This window comes from Bactrocera neohumeralis, chromosome 6, assembly GCF_024586455.1.
Source record: "Bactrocera neohumeralis isolate Rockhampton chromosome 6, APGP_CSIRO_Bneo_wtdbg2-racon-allhic-juicebox.fasta_v2, whole genome shotgun sequence".
NCBI classification, from domain to species: Eukaryota; Metazoa; Arthropoda; class Insecta; order Diptera; family Tephritidae; genus Bactrocera; species Bactrocera neohumeralis.
In genome coordinates, this window is record NC_065923.1 from 79,871,703 (window position 1) to 79,893,487 (window position 21,785).

At 36.7% G+C, this 21,785-nt stretch overlaps 1 protein-coding gene across 3 annotated transcripts in view; it reads right to left on the reverse strand.

The window, feature by feature from the left end:
- The window catches only part of LOC126763309 (uncharacterized), a 180,487-nt gene that overhangs the window by 130,414 nt on the left and 28,288 nt on the right, over positions 1–21,785 (reverse strand). For all 3 annotated transcript variants that reach the window (XM_050480658.1, XM_050480659.1, XM_050480660.1), the window contains one exon: positions 17,253–17,924. The gene's annotated coding sequence lies outside the window, so the exon portion shown is untranslated. The remainder of the gene's footprint in view (positions 1–17,252; positions 17,925–21,785) is intronic.

Here is a 21,785-nt window from a genome sequence, read left to right on the forward strand (position 1 = left end):
TCAAAGAGAATTAAGCTAGTGAGCAAAGACATTTGTAAACCAATAACATTCTTTATTTTTTCATTTTGTTAACTTGAAATACTAGTCGAAAGCTTTTTTGGCGCTTTTCAAAAAAGCTATCTTATTATATGAAGCCTTATTCAAAACCACGCCAACCGTTTGGACTCGGTTGCACTAAAAGCTTCCATTGTTACTAAGAAAGCTTTGTAAATGTTTTATCCACATAAGACCTCTCTTAGTAAGAACTCTCAAGAGAGAAATTTACTTAAAATATCTTCGATAAAGCAGTCAAAATAAAGCGATTTCTGAAAGAAGCTTTCAGGAAAGTTTTGGTATTGCATATGTAACGTTAGTTCTTAAGAGAATAAAGCTAATGTGAGAAGAGCTTTCTATAATATATATATTATATATATATATATTTTTCGTCTTTAATTTGCAATCTTTCTTGAAAACTTTTTTGACGCTTTTCAAAAGTAATAAGACCCGGTTAACCATTTAGACTCAAGTGCACTGAAAACATAAATTTAAACTAATAGCATAGCTTTAAGAGTTTTATCCACGAAATCGTCTCCTATACTCTTATCTCAACAAAGAAAATTACTTCAAACATCTTCGAAAAAGCGTTTAAAGTAAAGTCGTTACGGAAGACCATAATCGTTGCAGAGAAAAAGCAATCTAGGTTAACCATAGATAGCTCATAAATTACTAACATTCTTCACATCTCATACAACCCTGTAGTTGCTCAATCATAGTTCACTTCTAGGCTCCCATTTAAGACTACAGAAATTTTCTATTGTTTTCTATTGTAAGCTTTCAGACCTAATCCGCCTAAAAATTATGTCTCATCAAGTTTATGAGAGCTTTGCGCTTTACGAGTAATGATAACAGTAAATCAAGTTGTTTTCTATTTGAAGCAGGTATGACTAAAGCAGAGCGCCATCTATTGTATTATCCGTTTAATGGAAACTTGCCGAAAACACTTTTTCAAGGCAATAACCAAATATTTTCCGGTTAGTTTCCTGGCATAAAAGCAGTGCATGAAAGCCGTAAGGGAATTTATAAAATTTTAGACACCCTCTCATCTTTACTTCTACAATTTTTATTAACCCTTGTGTATATGGTAAACTAATCATTTTCAGATATTATCAAAATAATTCAATTCAAGAAGTTTCTCACTTTACAGAACTAAACCCAGTAGAAATAGCTTAAATATTGGCAAATAATTATTAATGAGCCTCAATTTAAATTAATTACATATTAAACTCATTTAACCTCAAGCACCGCAGGTTCGCACAGTCACACACACCCACACATACACAGATGTTTATGTATATATAAATTTATATGCATACACATACTTAACAAGTATGCATATTTCATTTCACACACACCACAAAGCATTTGACCACCAATTTCGAGTTTAATCAGATTTCTGGCATTATTTTATGGATTTTAGTTTCGTGTTATTTCCTCAATTTAATATTGATTGCTGTGGTTAACCGAAAACTATAATTTCTTGGAAATTGCCCGCTAGCAGCAGCAACAAAAATCAACCCACCAACAAATACAACAACACCAGTAATAAGCAAACATTTAGGTAAAAAGGGTGGCAAACATCAGTAAGCGCCGTCAACAACAGAGGCCACGAAATAGTTTTGAGAATTTATTATTGTTACCCGATTTGCACGAAATTAAATTGTCGGAGGCTTTCGCTAAAACAAAACTATAAAAACATTATAGCAACGGAAAAAAGCTAAATGGGATCGAGAAGCGTTCTGTGCACTACATACTTATATGTGGGTTTGTTGTTGTGTACGCTTTCGTATATTTATTTTGTAACAGGCAATTTTGAATTTTCCATTTCACCGCCTAGCAAATGTATAAACTAAATATTTACCGTTGTTTTGGAATATTAGTAAAACGCTGGTAACCCAAGGCTTCGTTTATTTATTTATTTTCCTCATTTTTTGAGTCAAAATTTTTCGGTGTTTAGGATGCTAAATATTTATTTATTAAATCAACAACTATCTCTATGAATCATCATATTTCACAATTTCTAAAACAATTTTCTAATTAATATGGCAATACAGCGCATGGTAATTTTTTTGTCACAGCCTTTTCATAGGCAATATTTCGCTGAAAATTTCTGCTTCGAAGGCATTTTAGAAAAATTTAGCTTTTACATTTCGTTGACTTATTTAGTTAGTTGTAAAAATGATTGTTTACTCATGTAAGTTATTGATTCGGAAAAACAAGTAATTATAGTATCATCTGCAGAACCCAATTATTAACCAGTTAAAGCACTCAGCAGCGATATGCAATATTCGATGCAATTTTATTGTCAAATTTCAAAGAAAAATATTTTTAATATACATACCTATTTTAAAAAATATAAATTTTGGAAAAAATAAAATTTCTTGAAAAAATACAAAAATAGTATTTTTATTATAACTATTTAAAAATATATAATTTTTGGTGTGCCTCACATCTAGTGTGAAATTTTGAGAAAATCGATGAATAATCGAAAGTTTATATCTTTAAAAATTTATTTGTAAACGCGTTTTTCTCCAAACAATCTTTTTCGTATTTTTGCAGTGATAAGTCGAAGACTAGTGATCCCATTGCCATGAAATTTTCTGCTTGATCTCAACATAATTCTACAAATAATGACTGAATCGGGTTTTTTTAGACGTTGTGACCAGCCTAGTCCATATAACTTAGACCAATTGTTGATTTTTAGATTCTGTAATTTTCAAGCGTGACACAGACAAAATTTTCTTTGGTTTTTCCAGTATAATCGATTTATACCAGTTTTTCTAATTATACCAGGTTTTTGTTTTGGTTTTCAATTACCCTAAATCGAAGCACATTTTCTTTTATTATAAGAGTATATGTGGATTATACCAGTTTATTTAAGTTTTACCAATATATTTGATTTAAGCCAGCTATTTTCTAGATTCTCTAAATTCTAAGTATATTTAAACCAGTTCTTTGTTTAGGTTCCCATTCACCCTAATTTGGCAAATCGAAGCAATTTCTTTTATTATTCTGCTATTTGTGGGTTATACCAGTCTATCCAAGTTATACTAGTCTATTTCACTTACACCAGCTACTTTATATGTATATTCTCTAAATTCTAAGTTTGAAGGCAAGTGATATTTGATTATATGAGTCTATTTGAGTTAACCATTATTTTTATTAATACCAGTTGTTATTTAGGATCTCAATTACCGTAATTTGACAAATATTTGACAAATCGGAAACAGCTATTATTTTACAAATGAAAGGCAGTTTATATTTGAGTATACCAATCTATTTGAGTTATGCCAGTCTGTTTGAGTTATACTAGTATATTTCATTTATACCAATTGTTGTTTTTAGATTCTTTTCTTTCTAATTTTAAAAAACCGAAACCGTATATTTGGTTTATACCAGCCTATTTGAGATCTAACAATGAATTTTATTTATATTAATTTTTTTTAGATGCTTTACTTTTCAAGTTTGACAAATAAAAGGCAACTTCTGTTCAAATTATTTATAATAGTCTCATTTATACCAGTTTTTATCAATTTTGTAAAATCATCTTCTGTTTTGTTATACCAGTTTATTTGAGTTATACCAGTTTAAATTATTTATACCAGTTTCATTTATACCAATTTTTTGAACAATTATACAAATAAGAATATTTGTTGGGTTTGCTTTAAATAAATGAAATTAAATTATGAATAATTTGTTAACACTTGGAGCCGGTTTAAAGTATATAAAATATATAAAAATTATGGCACTGAAAACATATCTAATAAAAAAGTTTAACGAAATACCCATTTCATCCATAAACTTGCTACTTTGCAACACTAATATTTATAGCCGCCAGTTTCAGCCGAGCTTTTCTGCATAAGCTTGATGGTCATAATTAAATTCAGCGATGCAAATGTATTTTCACTTTTGTTTTTGTTTTACTTTTTGCTTTCGCCACTACATTCATTTATTTTTGTTAATTGCATTTACTTGTTATTTATTTTGTGCGTGTATATGAAAATATTTCTTGTATTTTCATCCGCCCACCCACTGCCAACGCCAGACGTCGTCACCAAGCAAAAACAAGAATAACAACATAAACAAAAATATAAACAAGAATATTTTATTAATTCCCCAAAGTAAAGTCGGAGCGACCGGGAAAAGTAGCGAAAAATAGGCGCCGACTGGCAGGCAGGTGAGGCGCGGCGCGGCGCTGGAGCAGTGTGGCTGGTTCGGTAGCAGCGCATATTTGCGGCGCAGTGGTAAGCGTCCGCTCGCCGGCAATTTTCTTTAATTTTGCTTATAAAATTCTTATGAAATTCGTGTTTTGTTGTTAATGACGTGATTTCAGCGCAAAGCAAACACACAGGCGGCGCTAGGCGGGACGCGGCAAACACAACACACCGTTAAGCAATATTAAGACTCATACTCTGCCGCACAATGTGGCAATTAAAGTCATAGTGGTAAGAAAATGAAGGGGCACACCGGAAGTCAGGCATTGCTTGTAGACCGGATATGCTTGAGTGTGTAGGCGTGATTGTGTATACACCGTTAGACATATATATATATATATATATATATATATATGCAAATATGTTTATGAATAAATGGACCGACAAGCAGTTTACTTTCACTAACGCCCTTCAAGCCTGCCGCTTCTTAGGTCTTAGTTGTTGCAATGTATTTTTGCGAAAGTGTTATTAAGGAAATACTTTGAGGCGTTGAAGTGTTGACAGCAGCAGTGCGTTTGAATGAAGGGCCACAAGTGCTAAAAAGCATGAAGCAGCGCAAGCAAGAGCAAGAAAAAATTAAGGCAACCGAAAGTGGGCGCATAGCAAACGGCAAACGAACTAAAGTAGTGGCAAGTGTCGAATGTGGCAGAAAAACGCAACACTTTCAACGATAATTAAAGCCTTGGCCAGCGTGACAGTGATGTGTGCTGCGGCTGGCGGACCATGAATTCGGCAAGTCATGAAAGTCATCAAAGTTTGGGTTATTAAATTGCCTTGCCGGCAGCAAGCTCGCCTCGGCCTTAACAGAGCGAAAAAATTGTTTTTAATTACATGCGATGTTTTGTAATTGAAATTTAAGCAAACCGCAAATATCTGTAGATATGTATGTGCTGTTATTTCGTTGTATAACAATTTTGTGGCATTTTGTAACCCAGCACTGCTGGGCGCCTTAAAATAGACTATGGTTTGATAGGAATTTTTTACATTTGAAATTCTAATGAGCCGAAAATATGCTAAGCGCACAGGGTTGATGCTCGTTAGTGTCCATGAACAAAAGGATGCGTTATTTTAGAAAAATAATACAAAGTCATGGCGCTTTATTAAAAATAAAAATTTATTTTAGTGCATGTGAGCAGCAAAGGTCAATATATTGGGTAGTCGAAAAAGTTTTTTCGTATTTTGTTAATTGATTTCCTTGCAGTTGTGTATCTACAGTGCTACCAATCATTGTGTCATACCATATGGTGTCGGAAAGGTGAGATTTAAAGCTTCATTTAACCAAAAAAATTAAAATTCGGGGAAGCTGAAAAAAGTAACAGCTGTTCAAAAATTTGTGAAAATAATGAAGAAATTCGCTTTACTTTGAAATTTTTGTATAGAAAAGGGAACGATGCCACACAAGCCACCAATGAAATTTGTGAAGTTTCAGAGACGATGCTATATCAGTTCATGTAGCACAACAATGGTTCGCTCGCTTCCGTTCTGGAAATTTCGATGCGAAAGATACACCACGCTGTGGTCGACCTAACGTTGAAAAAGACGATGAAATTGTGGAAAAGATTGACCAGGACCAACACTTAAGCAGCCATGACATCACTAAGGGACTTTAAACTATTACAAAACGCCTGACTACAAAAAGAAGCTCGATGTTTGGGTACCACATGAATTGTCTGTGAAAAATTTAATGGACCGAATTAACATCTGCGGTTCTTTGCTGAAACGAAATGAAATCGAACCATTTCAGAAGCGAATGGTAACAGGAGACGAAAAAGGGATCAAATACGACAATAATATCCAAAAAGATAATGGTCCAAACGTGGTGAAGCTCAACAAATGATCGCAAAGCCAGAATTGACGCCTCGAAAGGAAATGCTGAGTGTTTGGTGGGATTGAAAAGGAATCATCCACTATGAGCTGCTCCAGTCTGGTCGAATGACTGATTCTACATTTTATTGTCGGCAACTGATGAGATTGAAGCAATCAATTAAAAAAAAACGACCAGAACTGATCAACAGAAAGGGCCTCGTCTTCCATCAGAACAATGCAAAACCAAACACATCCTTGATGACTCGTCAAAAACTGGGAGAGCTTGGCTGGGAAGTTTTGATGCATCCACTATATAGCCCTGACCTTGCACCATCGGACTATCATTTGTTTCGGTCCATGCAGAACTCCCTTAATGGAGTAAAGTTGGGTTCAAGAGAAGTCTGTGAAAATTACGTGTCACAGTTTTTCGCCGAGAAACCAGAAAAGCTTTACACTGATGGAATAATGTCTCTAGCGGAAAAATGGCAAAAAGTGGTCGACCAAAATGGTAGATATTTGGTTCATTAAAGTACATTATAAATATAAAAAAAAAGTTGAAGTTTGATCAAAAATACGAAAAGACTTATTCGACTACCAACATTTATTCTGGCAGCTATTTAATTCTGACATATCAATTCAATTTGAAATGAGTTGTTGGTGGGATATGGACAAATTGTGCTAAAGAAACTTCTTTAATGGTATTTTGAATTTGGTTAACCCAAAAACAATTACTAAAAACACGATAACTATGGAATACTTAACAACAATTTAAATTCGCCAAAATTTTAATTATACTTAATAAGATTTTATTTTGTTGTTCAGTAATTAAACGAACACTAATTAGTTCATTTACTTTTCGCCAAACAAATCACAACGTTGACTACTTAAAATCGGCGTTCACTCATAAATGAAATTAAATTTAATTTTTTACCTAGCAAAAATACATATGCTACTATAAAATGTTTGTGCCGCACGCAATCATTTAATTTACAATGATTTTCTTTCCCAATTAACATTCCAGCAGCAATAAAAATGAGAAAATTTCTTTTTATTTGCATGCCGATGAATACACAAAAATTTATTGCCACCTGCAATTAAAACGATTTCCATTATGCACAAGCAATTATAAAATACAAACGCACATACATACATACATACATACATATGTAGGTACAATCATCCATACATACATACACACATAAATATATATGTAGACATAGAGCTGCTCAAATGAAATTCACGCACTCATTTCGACAGTCACGTAGCTGCCATTCTCTGCACCCCTACCACCGCCCCGACGCCGATTTAATGCATCTATTGCCTTTCAGTCATAAATAAAATGGCATTAACTCTCAAATAATCCTGTTGGTCGCATAAAAAGACAAATTATGCCTTAATTCAGCAGCTAGTCGAAATTTCGAAATTGCGTAGCATACTTTTAGGTCATTAGAAAGGCAAACAGCAAGGAAATGAAGTTAATTTTATTTAGCACACCTGTGTGCTGAGTGCACGGGATTATTTGGCTTTGCTTTCGACTATATTTTACTTTTTTTTTGTAATATTTCACTGACCTCTACGCAGCTGCAGCCATACAAAGTTGCTCTCAATTTAATTTAGAATACTTTGGAGAGGTATTGTTTGTGAGCTTAGATGTGAAGGGATGCATGGAGCGATACATGGCAAATAATTCACTTTATATAGATACTTATATTAGTATTTAGGTGTAGATAGAGTAGCGAAGATTAGATCGCACCTACTTTTTTTGAGACTGTTTACAACTAAGCCTAACCGAAGCTCAAAAACTTACAGAAAAAGCTAATTTGGATCGGAATCTGCGCTCATATAGTATGTAATAGGAAAACGGCATACATTTTCGAATTGAAATGTCATGAATGTAAGCATTAGTGGGTTCCAGGACCGAGCAGTTAATTTATTACCCCGCTATATGATAGATTACTTTAAATAAGCTTGAAATAAAATTAAATAATAACACGTTACTTTTAAAAACATCTGAAGACCCACAAGGACAGTCGACTTGTTCAAAAAGGAAGGAATGAAAGTAATCATAGACCCAGCAGAGCCATCATATTAAAATATTGTTGTTTTTTACGAGTGGGAACAAGTCGGTGCTAACTTGATCTTACCTTATCTAGTCCTGATTCTTAAGATCTCGAAAAGGCACGGTTATATGCTTCGAGATCTTTCTAGTTCAGAATGGAACCTACTGAATAGTTGTAGGAGTTTCAACTGAACACTAGACACTGGACACACATAGGGTTACGCTAAAAATCTTGTTGGACGCATACTGGTAAAGCTGTAATGAGGAAGGAGATATGGAAGCATGCAGATGCTTGCTCCTTGAAGGTCCACCGTTCTTTAGCCTTTTGAAGAAATAGTTCCGTAGTTTTTTTAGTAAGGCAGGAAAGCTGGATATTTTGATCCACATTTTCCAAGGTCCAACTTTCTTTAGCCCATTGCATAAATAGGTCCGTAGTCATACTTGCGGCGAACCAGGACAGCCGGATCTTTCGACCCACACTTAAGAGCTTTTGACTGTTCAGCCTCGTAACCTAATGTAGTCTTTGTTGTTGGAATACTCTTCCAGTAATATTGAGCATTCAAGAAGCTACGGCTACTCCAAAACTTGAAACAATTCATATTGAGATCTTGTGAGATGGAACTGAGGCGTACTTTTCTTTCAATGTTGATGTTCATGATAATATTTTTTATCAAATGAAGCTGCGTGCTTGTTGTTCAAACACAAAACACTTTCTGAGCAAACCTACTAGGCTATATTTCTAGCATAAAGTCTTTTGAGGTGGAGGATGGACTCATGTTTAGAAGTTCACGCAAGTAAGGAAAGTTTTCTGAGCGGCATTCACTTGGGAGTGGCAAGAAATGATTCTTTTACATATGGCTCAAGCAGCTCAAGTCTTCCGGTCTTAGACCAAGTATCCTTTGGGTAGCCAAGGAACATCCGTTTGAAGGCGAGCTAAAATGAGAAAGCGAACCATGCCTCCCCAGAATTTTACGCTGAGTTTAGGGCCCGCCACGCAAAAAACGCCTCCAATGAAAAGAAGAAAACAGACTCGATTGAGAAAAGGCATGCATATGGAATGTCCGGTCCTTTAATTGGGAATGTGCTGCTGCCCTGCTTGTTGATGTCCTCGTTAAAGTTGTTTCTGCCAGTAAAGAAGAAGAAGTCTTCTAAGGTAACAATCTCCAACAGTCCATTCATACTTCTTAAATTTTAACTCTCGCTTCAACTTAGCATATTCCACCCACTGTCGACAGAGTTGCATGAAAGTAGCATAAGTTTTGCTTTTCACTGCTCCTTCATGAAAAACTTGCATAATAATAATACATAAATTTCGGACATTCTTGAAACTTTCTTCCGGCTTCCTGTGAGTTACATATTTCAGTTATTCAACAACCTTTTCCGGCAGTGTACCCACACACAATGCGTACAATTTGTTACGTTTATTGAAATAAAGTGCAAAAAATGTTAATTTTCAGATATCTAGGCTAGTACAAAGCACAGCCTGCCAGCCGTTTCCTGCATGCGCCTCACCGGGTTTAAATGAATTTGTAGAAGATAAATAAAAAAAGTATATATTTAATATTAAGATATTTTTTCGACGTCTCACTCCACAGATTTATGCGTAACGCGCACACAACGGCGCATAAAATGGAGGAAACAAAGTGATAGCAGTAAAGCTGTTGAATAGTGTGCACGCATTCATTTGGCAGCACGCACATTCGTCACTTCCGTTATGCCGCGACGGCCATTTGTCCTCGGCCTCACCGCCGACGCTGCTGTAGCCACAATTTCCGCCCTACAAAAATATGCTAAATACACATTTCAGTTTCAATTTGAGTTCGCATTTCGTTTATTTATTCTTTCCACTTTATTCACAAATTTCACAAGCTTAGCCCCACGCCGTCGACAAGCTGTTGGCTGAGTGCGCGCAACAGTTTCACCTGTCGCCGACGCCATATCGAAGTTTGCCTTGACTCTGTCGTACACTTTCTTTTACGCTTACGCTCATCCTACGCGCCGCGTCGATACTAACGGTACTGCTATAATCTCATAATAACAAATTCCTTCCGTACAATTTCAAAAACTCGGCAGCCCGTAAGTGAAGAATGCTCATTTCGCATTGCCCCGTCGGCAAGCTGTGCCGCCCCTCAAGCGTACAAGCGCACAGACCTCACCTACGGCCTCGTACTGTGCCGCACGCGTCAGCGGCTTGAGGCGTCAACGAGCTGAGTTTGGCTGTAAACAACCGACGCCATAGTGGATTATAAACTTCACATGGCTGGCGGGGAGGCGGAAGTGCAAAAGGTGCTGAAAGCAGATAGGCTAGCGAAGCCATTGCAACAGTCGGCTAATGTTGGCACTGTTACAATAATAATAATAACAAAGAGAGTAAAAAAATTGTGAATTTAAAAACTGGTAGAAGGTAGAAGGCAAAAGGCGCTCATTTAAAAGGTGAAGCCGAAGCACAGGCATGGTATGCTTTGCTGCTTCACATGCTGGGTGGGGGCGTATGAGTAACTTCGGTGCGTGTACGTGTGCCAACACAAGGTTCAGTGTAGCTGTTGAAGCATGTGTGTGGGTAAGTAGTAGGAAATACAGTAGATATCCACGCATCCGTAGTTGCTTTACGCATGCATGTATGCATGAACTGTTCGGTGTGAGTGTGCAGATGGTGCGAACAGTGAAACAAAATGATAACTTGTTAACTTAAATTGCGGAAAAAGGGGTTTAAAAAATAGTAGAGTTAATTTGAAAAATAAAATGAGAAAATACGAATGCACCGAAGCTAGAATACCCTACACAAAAAAAAAACTTTTTATGGAAGAAATTGATTTCGTTCGGTCGATTTGTATGACAGCTATATGTTATGGTGCTCAGACCTCAACAATTTGCTATGATATTATTGTATTGCCTGGGCTAATAATCAGTGCTAAATTTCATTGTGATAATTTATCAAAAAAAAATTTTTACATGCAAACACTTGATTCCGATCGTTCAGTTTGTATGGCAATTGTATGCTATAGTGGTGCGATATCGACGGTTCCGACAAATAAGCAGAATCTTTAGGGTGAAAAGAAGTGTGTAAAATTTCAGAGTGATAACTCAAAAACTGAAGGACTAGTTCGCATATCTAGTGTGAAGTGGATAAGGAGATATAATTTAATTCAAAAAATAAAAATAAATAAATACTAAACATAATAGTTAAAATAACACTTTTGAAGTAACATTCTTCTTTCAAACTGCCTAAAAAAATTAAATTTTTCTACATTTTGTCCCACTGTCCCCCCTCTACGCCTAATTGGTATGAGTGTGTGCTTGAGTCCGCTTTTTCAATTTATGTTCACAGCTTTAACGTTAAGCGAAACACATCCGTATCCATCGTGTTTACCCAGAGTGCCAGCAATTCAGGCACTTGTAAGGCATAGACTGCCCCAGCGCAACGCGCCTTCCCCAAACCAGTCGTTTGATAGCACACCTTCACGCAACCTTTCGCACCGCTCTCATGGAAGTAAATTAAATTTTTATTTTTATTGCGAAAATATTTTATTTAATCTTACGACAAGCAGGCAATGAACACCATTTACAAGTGCATACACATACATACATACATATGTATGTACATATGCGCATATGGTATGGGTCGCCTGAGTGTAGGCTGTATGTGCATGCACGATATGTATATGCACGATATTTCACTTTGGTGTAGTGCCTCGCCACTCTGCCTACTTTGCCACGCAGTGTGCAGTACCTGTGCGTCGCATTGATCTTCGTTCGCGTGAGTACTTGCTACCGGGAGACCAATGCTATCACTCCAACGCTCGCTGCTTGGCTAGTGGATGCGCGGAAGCGTAAGTGGCCATCACGACCGCCATAACCACCGCGACCAACAACAGTTACCCAACAACTGCGACACAAGCGCAACAGTCAGTAGGAATGTGTGGCATGGCGCACATCTTTTGACTTTCGTCTCGAATCCACTTTGCCGCGCATATAGCATTGTCGTCGTGTAGTTGCTGTAACATTGAAGCGCGACGAGTGCGTTGTTCGGTATAAATTGCATTTTCCGTTTCCTTTCCAGTAGTGCCCAACGCTCATTCTGTCGAGTACTAGTCTATTTGTGTGCGCACTCAAATATGCTCATCAGTGATGGCGTATGTTCATTCCGAAATGAGTTTTCTTACATGCTCGCAATTTTATAGTGAGTGTTTCTATTAGGGATATTCATTTTTTAGAGCCCTTTTTCAAGTTGCACTCAAATTATTGCAACAGATGACTGAATAAGAAAATTCATACAAAAAGTTGGAAGATTCCTAAAATAATGAATGAATGTATGAATGTTTGCCAGAACTAACTAGAACTGCGTTCTCCTGTATTTCCAGCTATTTTCCATACTCCTACCATCCACCTAAGGGTCTGCCTAAAATACACCCTCGGTATTTCTCTCTAGAGCTCTCGCTGGCTCTCACCCGCCCTATTTGTTTCTACTTCGCAATATAATACTTTTACACCTGCTCTTCCAATACTCCCATCGACTCTCTCTCCTGCTCTCCCTGGTAGTCCCAAGATTTCTAGGCCGCTCTCCCATATTCCTATCTGTTTTCCATGCACTTACATCTATCTAAGGATCTTTTCGTCTCTCCCCGGCTCTCACTAGTTAAAATCAGCCCTCGGTATTTCTCTCTAAAGCTCTTGGTAGCTCTCACTCTTTCTCCTTGTTTCTATTCCGCATTCCCATTCTTTTACATCCGGTTTTCCAAGCTCTCACCGACCCTCTTTCCTGCCCTCTCTGGTAGACCCAAAACTCATAGTCCTTTCTCCCATATTCTTATCTCTTCTCCATACACCTGCCGTCTCTTTAAGGATATCCTCGACTCTCAGTGGCTACCTTCCATCCTCGGCATTTCTCTCTAAAGCTCTCGCCGGCTATCTTTGTCTCTCACCTGCTATCCCTGTCTCTACGAAGCATTTCCCATACCAAAGGACAAAAATAATCCAACTAAAACACCCTGTATATATAAATACTACATACGCGCCCAAATGTATGCTTTTCCAGCACATCGCGTAAATTTAAATTCGCCAACGATTCCACTATTCACTATATGTACGTATGCCCGACAGTGTAATTTTGCGAGCAGCGCCAATGAGCTTGTACGTAATTTCTTGAAATGCTTATGGTGCGCTCTCTAATCTCATAAACCGTTTGAAAATAATAATAAGCCAATTGAAATTATGAATTACCCGCCACAACGTTTAGCATGAAAGCAAACGGAAAGCAACAAAGAATACCAGAAAAACCGACAAAATAGCATAACGATACAATTTCCCGCCATATTTTCTCCCTACACGTCGTGTGTTTTATATTGTGCGTCCCCTCCCTCCCGAATTGTTGTTGTTGCGCTTTCTTATTGTTTAGCTTATGCTAACTTTTTAATAGCCCATAGGGAGTTATAAATTCAAATTTAAATTAAATTCCCTGCCAAAAAATTAAAGTAACAAAAACAAAAATAATATATTTATGTCGGAATATGTTTGTATGTATTGTATACAAGTCTGTGCGCTTTGTAATAACTATTTAGATAACACTTGCACGTCGTAAATCTCATTTTACGAGTAGAGATAGTGTAATTAGATCAAGCGCACGCTTTGGGTTTGGCTAAAGCGACCTTTGGCTGTGTGTGATATAATGTCTGAAATATTATATATTAAGTTATATTTCAAATATGAGCATTTAAATGAAAGCTTATAATTTGTTGTTGCTGAAAAGTGAAAAGTGAAATGAAAATGGCTGTAAATTGTGTCAGCCCTCGTGAGTGTGTGTTTCATAATTTGTGGCTTAACATAACTGTAATTAGTTGGAGTTTATTACATTTTGATAGCAGCGCTTGCGGCTCTCTTAAATACATGTCTATTTGAAGGCGTTAAGCATTAAGATTTACTTTTCCTCTGTTGCTAATTAAGCAATGAGCTGGGCAAGAGTTGCCAAATGCTTGATTTATACACACTTTATACAAAATGTTGCACCAAAGTTATACAGCCTTCCTGTCAAATATCATTAATCATTGTTAAATGATTGGAAATTGAAAGAAATATATTCACCGCAAGCCCTGGCAGTTTGTGCTCTATTTTTGTTAAAATTTTGGTCCCAAGGTTGGACTTCAATAGTGACTTCCAAGTGAGAGTACCCTATGGAGGGGGTCAAGATAGGTAATCTACACCGAATGGTTCAAAATGGACAGTGTATTAGGGACAGAGGTATACTCCTAAGATCTTTATGTTATCCTCCAAGCGGAAGTACTAGACACTTAGAAGGCCTGTGGATTTAACAACTGCCTTTGAATTTATCAACTACGGGGGGATACAGAAGGCAACCGTTTACACAGACATCCAGGCACTACTAACCTTGTCGTTCCCAAAGATCAACTCCAGCGTAGTAAATAAAGGAAAGCTCTAAACTTACTAGCCAACCAACCAACATAATGTGGGTTCCCGGTTATGGCAACATTTTCGCAACCAAAAAGCAGACGAGTTGGCTAATTCGGGAGCCTCTCTAGCCGAATCCCAGGCAGAGACAATACCATGTCCGCTAGGAACGATCAAGAGGAAGATCCGTTTCTACGGCAGTCGGGTCTACCTAACCGGAACGGAGCTGGATTTTTTATCTGGTCAAGGACTGCTAACTCGGCAGAATGCCGCTACAACAATAACAACATCAAGAGGGCGCTCAATACTCGATTTGTACAAATAATGGTACGAGGATAAAGAAACAGATATGAGCAAATTATGACAAGATCAAAACTGAAGACTGATTACATAGGTCCAGGAAAAGTAGGTACAGACTTACAGCTACCATAACGGGGCATTGGCCATTTGGAGAACATGCATTGAATATGCCCTATATAGCCGTTGCTGCAAACTCCAGAGATGCAAGAAAACAGTTATTCACTTCCTATATGACAAATAAGACATCGAACTTTGGGAATCCATTAGATACCAAACCTTAAAGTTCTATCTACCAAAAGCATAACTGAGATAAGTAGTGTCATTGAGGGCACCAAATGGTTGAAACACAATAGTGGAGCGTGATATTAACATATGAGGTCTTACCATAGTGTATCAAAATAGCGCTAATTAAGTCTGAAAGGTCAACACTCTTACCTACCTACCTACTCTGTGTTTTCTTGATTTAATTTCGTAAATTTTTCCAAAATTTTCCCTAAACTCCGTTATACCTTAAGAAATCTTCGCCTTTCTTCGAAAAATAGTAACTACAATTTTGACCGTTAAAATCGTGGGACTATGAAATTGCCGGGAACTCTATTTTGCTTAGTTTTATCCATGAAAAAAGTGTTTTACTAGTGTGGTTACTTCGAGATACCCTCAAGTAATCTCAGAAAAGCGAGCAGAAAAACTAGATCAAAAAGAGGTTTATAGAATTTAGCTAAACTGTAAAATGGTATAATTTTTGAAGAAAATTCGAGAGGTAAGCTTGAAAGATTTAAATTTTACAAACAAATTTATAGGTCTGAATGAATACCTTCATATGTGGAGCCTTTCCGGATAACTAAGATCAAGTTGCCTACGATATAGAAGAAATCATATTGAAACATGTTTCATAGACATAATATCTTGAAGATATTTCTAATATATAACCAATATGTACCCAATAAATAACTAATGTGTAACCAATATATAACCATTTTATAACCAAAACTCAAATTTTATTTCAATATGAGTGGTTTCGGTTATGTGGGTTTTCCTTCACCTGCAAACTTATGAAAAGTGATGTTACGCTATTTTGCATTTTAGGTGATACTCTTCTATTTATACTATATCAGCAAATCTCTTACTAAAAATATACTAATATAGGGTCCTAAAACTACTACACTAAAAAAGCAAAAATGCTAAGCTTTGATCTACTGATAAATTTGTAGTAACATTTCTATCGGCAAATAGCATTTAAAAGCAAATTTTTTTGAATTTTACTATGCCTTAAGCTAAGCACATAATGAAGCAGAAACGTTTTTTTCCACGACCGTTAAATATAAATAACTTTTTGCATATAAAATTAGTTTAAATGCGGACTAATATATATATCTACACATATGTATATATATAGCCTGAAGTTATTTTGTTTCAAAGTCAAGCCTTAAAGCAACCCTCCTAATACAGCTTAAGACTGACAATTACTAAATTAATTACTTTTCAATGGCGAGTGGTTACTTTATCTGCGTTTTTGTTTCATTTCTTTTTCTATCCAGTCAAATTACTTAATTTACGGAAGCCCTACGAAACAATTACCAAAATTCAACATCAAAGGCAAGCAGGAGTATTAAGCACAGCGGAGAGAGAGAGAGAGAGAGAGAAAATGGAATTACAGACGAAACTCGAAGCCGAAGCCAGGCAGACAAGCAAGCTAATGAGTGCATAAGCATATTTTTTTTTTCATTTAATTTGCTTATGTTTTTTTATTTAATTTATTTTTTTATTCTTTTATTTATTTATTTTTGTTTTTGTGCTTATTCCTAACCTTTTTTTTTTTGGTTAGTCTTATATTTCTTTATATTGAGTTATAGACCACCAGCGAAAGAAAACTGCAGCAGACATTAATTTGGTAGTCACAAAGTCTGATAAAAATAGCCAAACGTAGACTACACTAAATGAGTTAAGATGCTTAGAAAATAACACTGCATGATATGTGAAGTAAGTCGAGATGTGAAGACCGGTGCTTGGATAGATAAAAGAAATAGCGACTAATCCGCTTGCCAGCATTGGAAGCAGCTGAGGTGTGCGGTTGACTAGGCGGAGGCATACAAATTACGGCAAAGCTAAAGTAGAGAAGGCCTGCAGACAGCACGAAGGCGACAATAGTAGGCAGTCAGACGCTATTAAAAGCACGAATCACAACAAATACAAAAAACAAAATCTGCCAGCAAATTGTGGATTTCCCGGGGTAAAAGAAAATCATTTAAGGGTAACCAGCGCAATGTGCCATTGTCTTCCGGCTAAGTGTGTGTGTATGCAGCTTGAAGTGGTTTTTCGCTGCTAAATATGTGTACGTGCGTTTGTTTGTGTAAGTGTGTGTGTTGTTGTTCAAGCGCGCAGTTAAGCCGCATTGGGCGCATGCATAAATTCTATTTAACCTACTTACTACTTACCTTGTGACAAGCGAGCAATTTCCGCTCACCAAATCGAAGGCGCGTCTGTCTATAAATGTATATTGTGCATATATGCGTGTGTGTGTGTGCTTATATACTTGTCGTTATCCTGCGCTGCGAAGACACAAGCACCTTTGCTGTAAGCGCCTATGCGACTGCCACTCGTCTGTGATGTGTTAATCCTCGTGAAATGACAGGCGTGGATTTTGCTGCTACGAATGGGATTAAGCGCAGAATGTCGTTTGTTTTTATGCGTTTAATTTAATTTTATGTTTTGTTTGAGTTCGATTTTCCACCCACTTTCTATGTAATTTCGTATTTTTCTTCACTTTTATTTTCTTTTTTTTTAATTTTATTTTATTTCTTTTTTGCAATTTTATTGCGTTTCATTTATTATTTGCAATCGCTTGCTACGCGCACTCATAGATTCGTGTATTTATATACCGTTATATATTGTATTTTTTTTTTTTTTGGTTTATTATTTTTCACTTTGCATTCACACTTTATCCTCGCACTTTATTTTAGATTAAAAGTGATTGTTTTAACATTTAAAATTCATTTGATGTACATTCAACGATTTCCCAGCCACGCTCAGTGCAGTGTATGGTGGCGCACGGCGCTGGCGCATAACCGTCTACAGCAGCTTACAATGATTTAAGCCCCGTTAATACGCTGCAAAAATAACAACAGGAAAAGCGAGTGTGTGAGTTTGAGAGAGAGAACGCAAAAAATAATGGTTTAAATATTTTATATATAAAAGTAAAATAAAGTGTTAATATCGCCATCATACTTCTACATATTCATATGTGTATGTTAGGGTGAGCTAAAACGAGATAATAGCGTATTTACAGTTAAAAAAACATTTAGAAAATTAAACCAAAAAAATTAACTTTGTTTGCAATATCCTTCACAAATACAAAAGCTTCCTTACAACAACTCGAATGCTATCGTTCAATTTGTATGGCAGCTATATGCTATAGTAGTACGATCTCAACAATTTCTTCGAAGACTGCATTGTAGTCTTAGATAATGTTCTGTGACGAATTTCATGATGATATCTCGTCAAATGAAAAAGTTTTCCATACAAGTACTTTACTTCAAACGCTCAGTTCGAATGGCAGCTATACGCTATAGTGATCCGATCTGATCAATTTCTTCAGATAATATACTATTGTTTTAAATAACAAACAGTACCAAATTTCATGAAGATAGCTCGTCAAATAAAAAAGTTTTCCAAACAAATACTTTATTCCTTTCGCTTGGTTTGTATGGCAGCTATAAGCTATAGTGGTCCGATATCGGCCGTTCCGACAAATAAGCAGCTTATCGTAGAGAAAGGAAAGTATGCGAAATATCAGATCGATATCTCAAAACCTGAAAAACTACGTCGCTAAATCGACTGAGCACGCCATGCTGATCCTTTATATATGTATATACCGCATAGAATCTCTGATGTTTCCTTCTGTGTATTACAAATATCCTGACTAACTTAATATAACCTGTTTAGGGTATAAAAATCTGTTTTCAAGAAAATTACCAATTTTTTTCTTATTGAAAAACTATAAACCAGCCTCATAAACCTAATTTCATAAACTCGCTTATACGCCTATTAATTATTACTTCTATTCCACGTTTAGCCTCCCAAGCGGATTTCGCAAAAGTGCCGTTCATTAACCCTCTTTAAATTATTTACTCCGAAAAAATTAACATTTTTCAACAGCCCTCACATTTGCTACCAACAATCCAGTGCTACCAATGCTGCAATGCACAAGCAACCGAGTCCATATAAATACAAGTGCAAGCAGTCGGCTACATTTATAACGACTAGTCGTACTTGTATTAAATTACCGTTCGCTTTTTGTTGCCCTTCCATCATTTTATTACATTTAATGCTTTAATTTACACAATGTCACTGCCTTTAGCAGCTTTCTGCTTATCCCTGTTTTGTTGTGAATTACATTTTTTTGTTATTGTTGTTGCTAGTTTAACATTTTACACGCACACATTGATGTGCAATTGAAACTTCTAAAAACGAGTTGAAATAATACCGCAACAACGTGTGCAACTGTTGAAAGGCAGGTAAATGGCATAAGCAAAAACAAGAACAAGTGATATTATGTGAAGAGAGTACATCGCAAATAATTTTAATTAATTCGAAATATATATAATTTAATATTATATAAGGACTGGAACTTGATTGATGGATTTTTATACATTCACCTTAGGGCCCATACCAAGCACCAAGTGAAAACCACCTGTTCCTGTCTATGGTGACTGACTGTGCTGGTAAAAAATTCCGCGCAAGAGAAGCTTGTGAAAATCAATTGTTCCAGTTTTTTTACCTTCAAACCGCAAGAACCTTTCGATCAAATAGACATATGTTTAATGGTTGGTTGTTTGACTGAAAAGGGAAATACTTTAACCCCAGAGACAAGGCGGCTACACTTAGGTCATCACTAAGCCCATTATAGAGCCGAAGTTCAAACATTGAGAGCCCCGTGGAATATGTCCTGTCTCATACGGCTGAAGGCTGGGCATTGGTATGCATAACGCTCCAGCGTCTCATCAACCTCCGCGCATGCTCTGCATTCCGACGATTTTCATAAGTGTAGGTGCCGGTAATGATCACCACAATGTTACTAAGCTCCCTTTTGCCTATAATTAATAGTTTTTTGGTCTATTCATCATCAACACTACCCCAAAGTAACTTTATGGTATACCCTGTGCCATTTGTGTTTCATGGGCTCGCATGTTCCTCTAGGGTCCATTGCTTCAAACCACCATTGAAGGTGCTGAATGGCCTAAGACAGCTTAGAAGAATTGTGTCTCCAACTCCCCCTAACAGGCCAGCTCATCTGCCTTTTCATTCTCTTCTGTTCCTATATGAACGGGTACGCAGATGATGTTACCAGAGTTAGCGATTGAGAATCGAGTTATAGCCTGCTAGCATAAACTCACTCAATGAAACTTCGTATTGACGCTACGGATAGTCTTAAGTTCCAAAGGTCTAAAATCATGAGATGGCTGGCCGTAAGCGTTGTTGATGGTGATGAAGAGATCATTCGGGAATTATGCTGCGCCGACAATCATTGGCTAGATATGAGTGAGATAATATTGCGGCTAGGGGAACTATTTTACTTCCATCATGAAAAATATAAAAAAAAGGTTCTATAACATACAGAATGACTCATAAGTTCTTGACAAAGAGAGAGGGAGTTCAATACAAAATATTTATATTTTATACCACAACGTCCCTTGCCAAGCAAATTTTCTGTCAGTGTACGAAGCAAACTCAGACAGCGCATTGTGGTAAATATTTCATTTTCTATACTACTATATGTATGTAATTTAATAAATACACACATATATATATATGTATGTAAGCACAACGATATATTGTATGAAATGAAAGAGCAAAGTTTCAATTACAAAGCCTTGTAAATTTTTGTAGTGCCACCAGAGGAGTAAGCCAACTAAGCGAACAATCAACGCAAAAAGCCAAGCAGCAGCCAAACAGTTAATCACACAACTATCTGCCTGCATACCGACGCACATACAAACACACCTACTTATGAGGGGAAAACCGGCAAGCGAGTTGGCGCTTGTGATGGGAGTGGAGCGCGAGCGTAAGTCAACACGGCAACGCTGGCTGACACAAAACGCAATAATTTCAGCAACTACTAATTACAACTGTTGAAGAAGCATCAAATGGCAAGCAGTGCGTCGTGCCACTTGCCAGCGCATTCACGCAATCATTCACCAACACACACGCGCACATGAGTAGAGGACTCACCGAGCTGCTCGACAGCTAAACGTCAGCGCACCGACACTTGCCTTGATCGTTTGTAATATGCTTTGTTTACTAAAATGTTGTTAGTATTGTTTTTAGGTTTTGCACTTGCTTTCTGTTGTTGTTGTTACTGCTGCTGTTGACGTATTGTCATTTGATATCCTGTTAACGACAAAATACATCAAATAAGCGAGCAAATGAAAGAGCAACAGCCACATGCAACTCACCACGAACGAAACGGAGTCACAAAAGTAATTGTAGAAGCAGACGAAGTGGAAGTGGAAGTGTAAGAAGAAGAAGAAGCAAACAAAGAGGAAGCCGTGTTATAAATGAGCGATTTTCAAGTGAGACAGCATGAAATTCTTGATAATTGCTGCAGCGTGTAACAACAACAACAAGCTGAAGCTTTAGCTACGACTGCACCGAAGGTATTATACCCTACACTGTTGGATTTCTTATAAGTAGCATAAAAGGGTGTACAAACAGCTTTAATTTGATTTTGTACGATCAGTTTGTATGACAGCTATAAGCAGTTATGATCCGATCTGAGCAATATGTTTGTGAATTGTAGCATTATCTCTGACAATAATCTGTGCCAAATTTCTTGTAAATATCTGCTCAAATAAAAAAGTGCTCCATATAAGGTATTAATTTTGTATTTGACAGTTTGTATGTTAGCTACATATATGCTATAGTAATCCGATCCGAACAATTTCTTGGGTGATTACATATTTTTCCCGGAA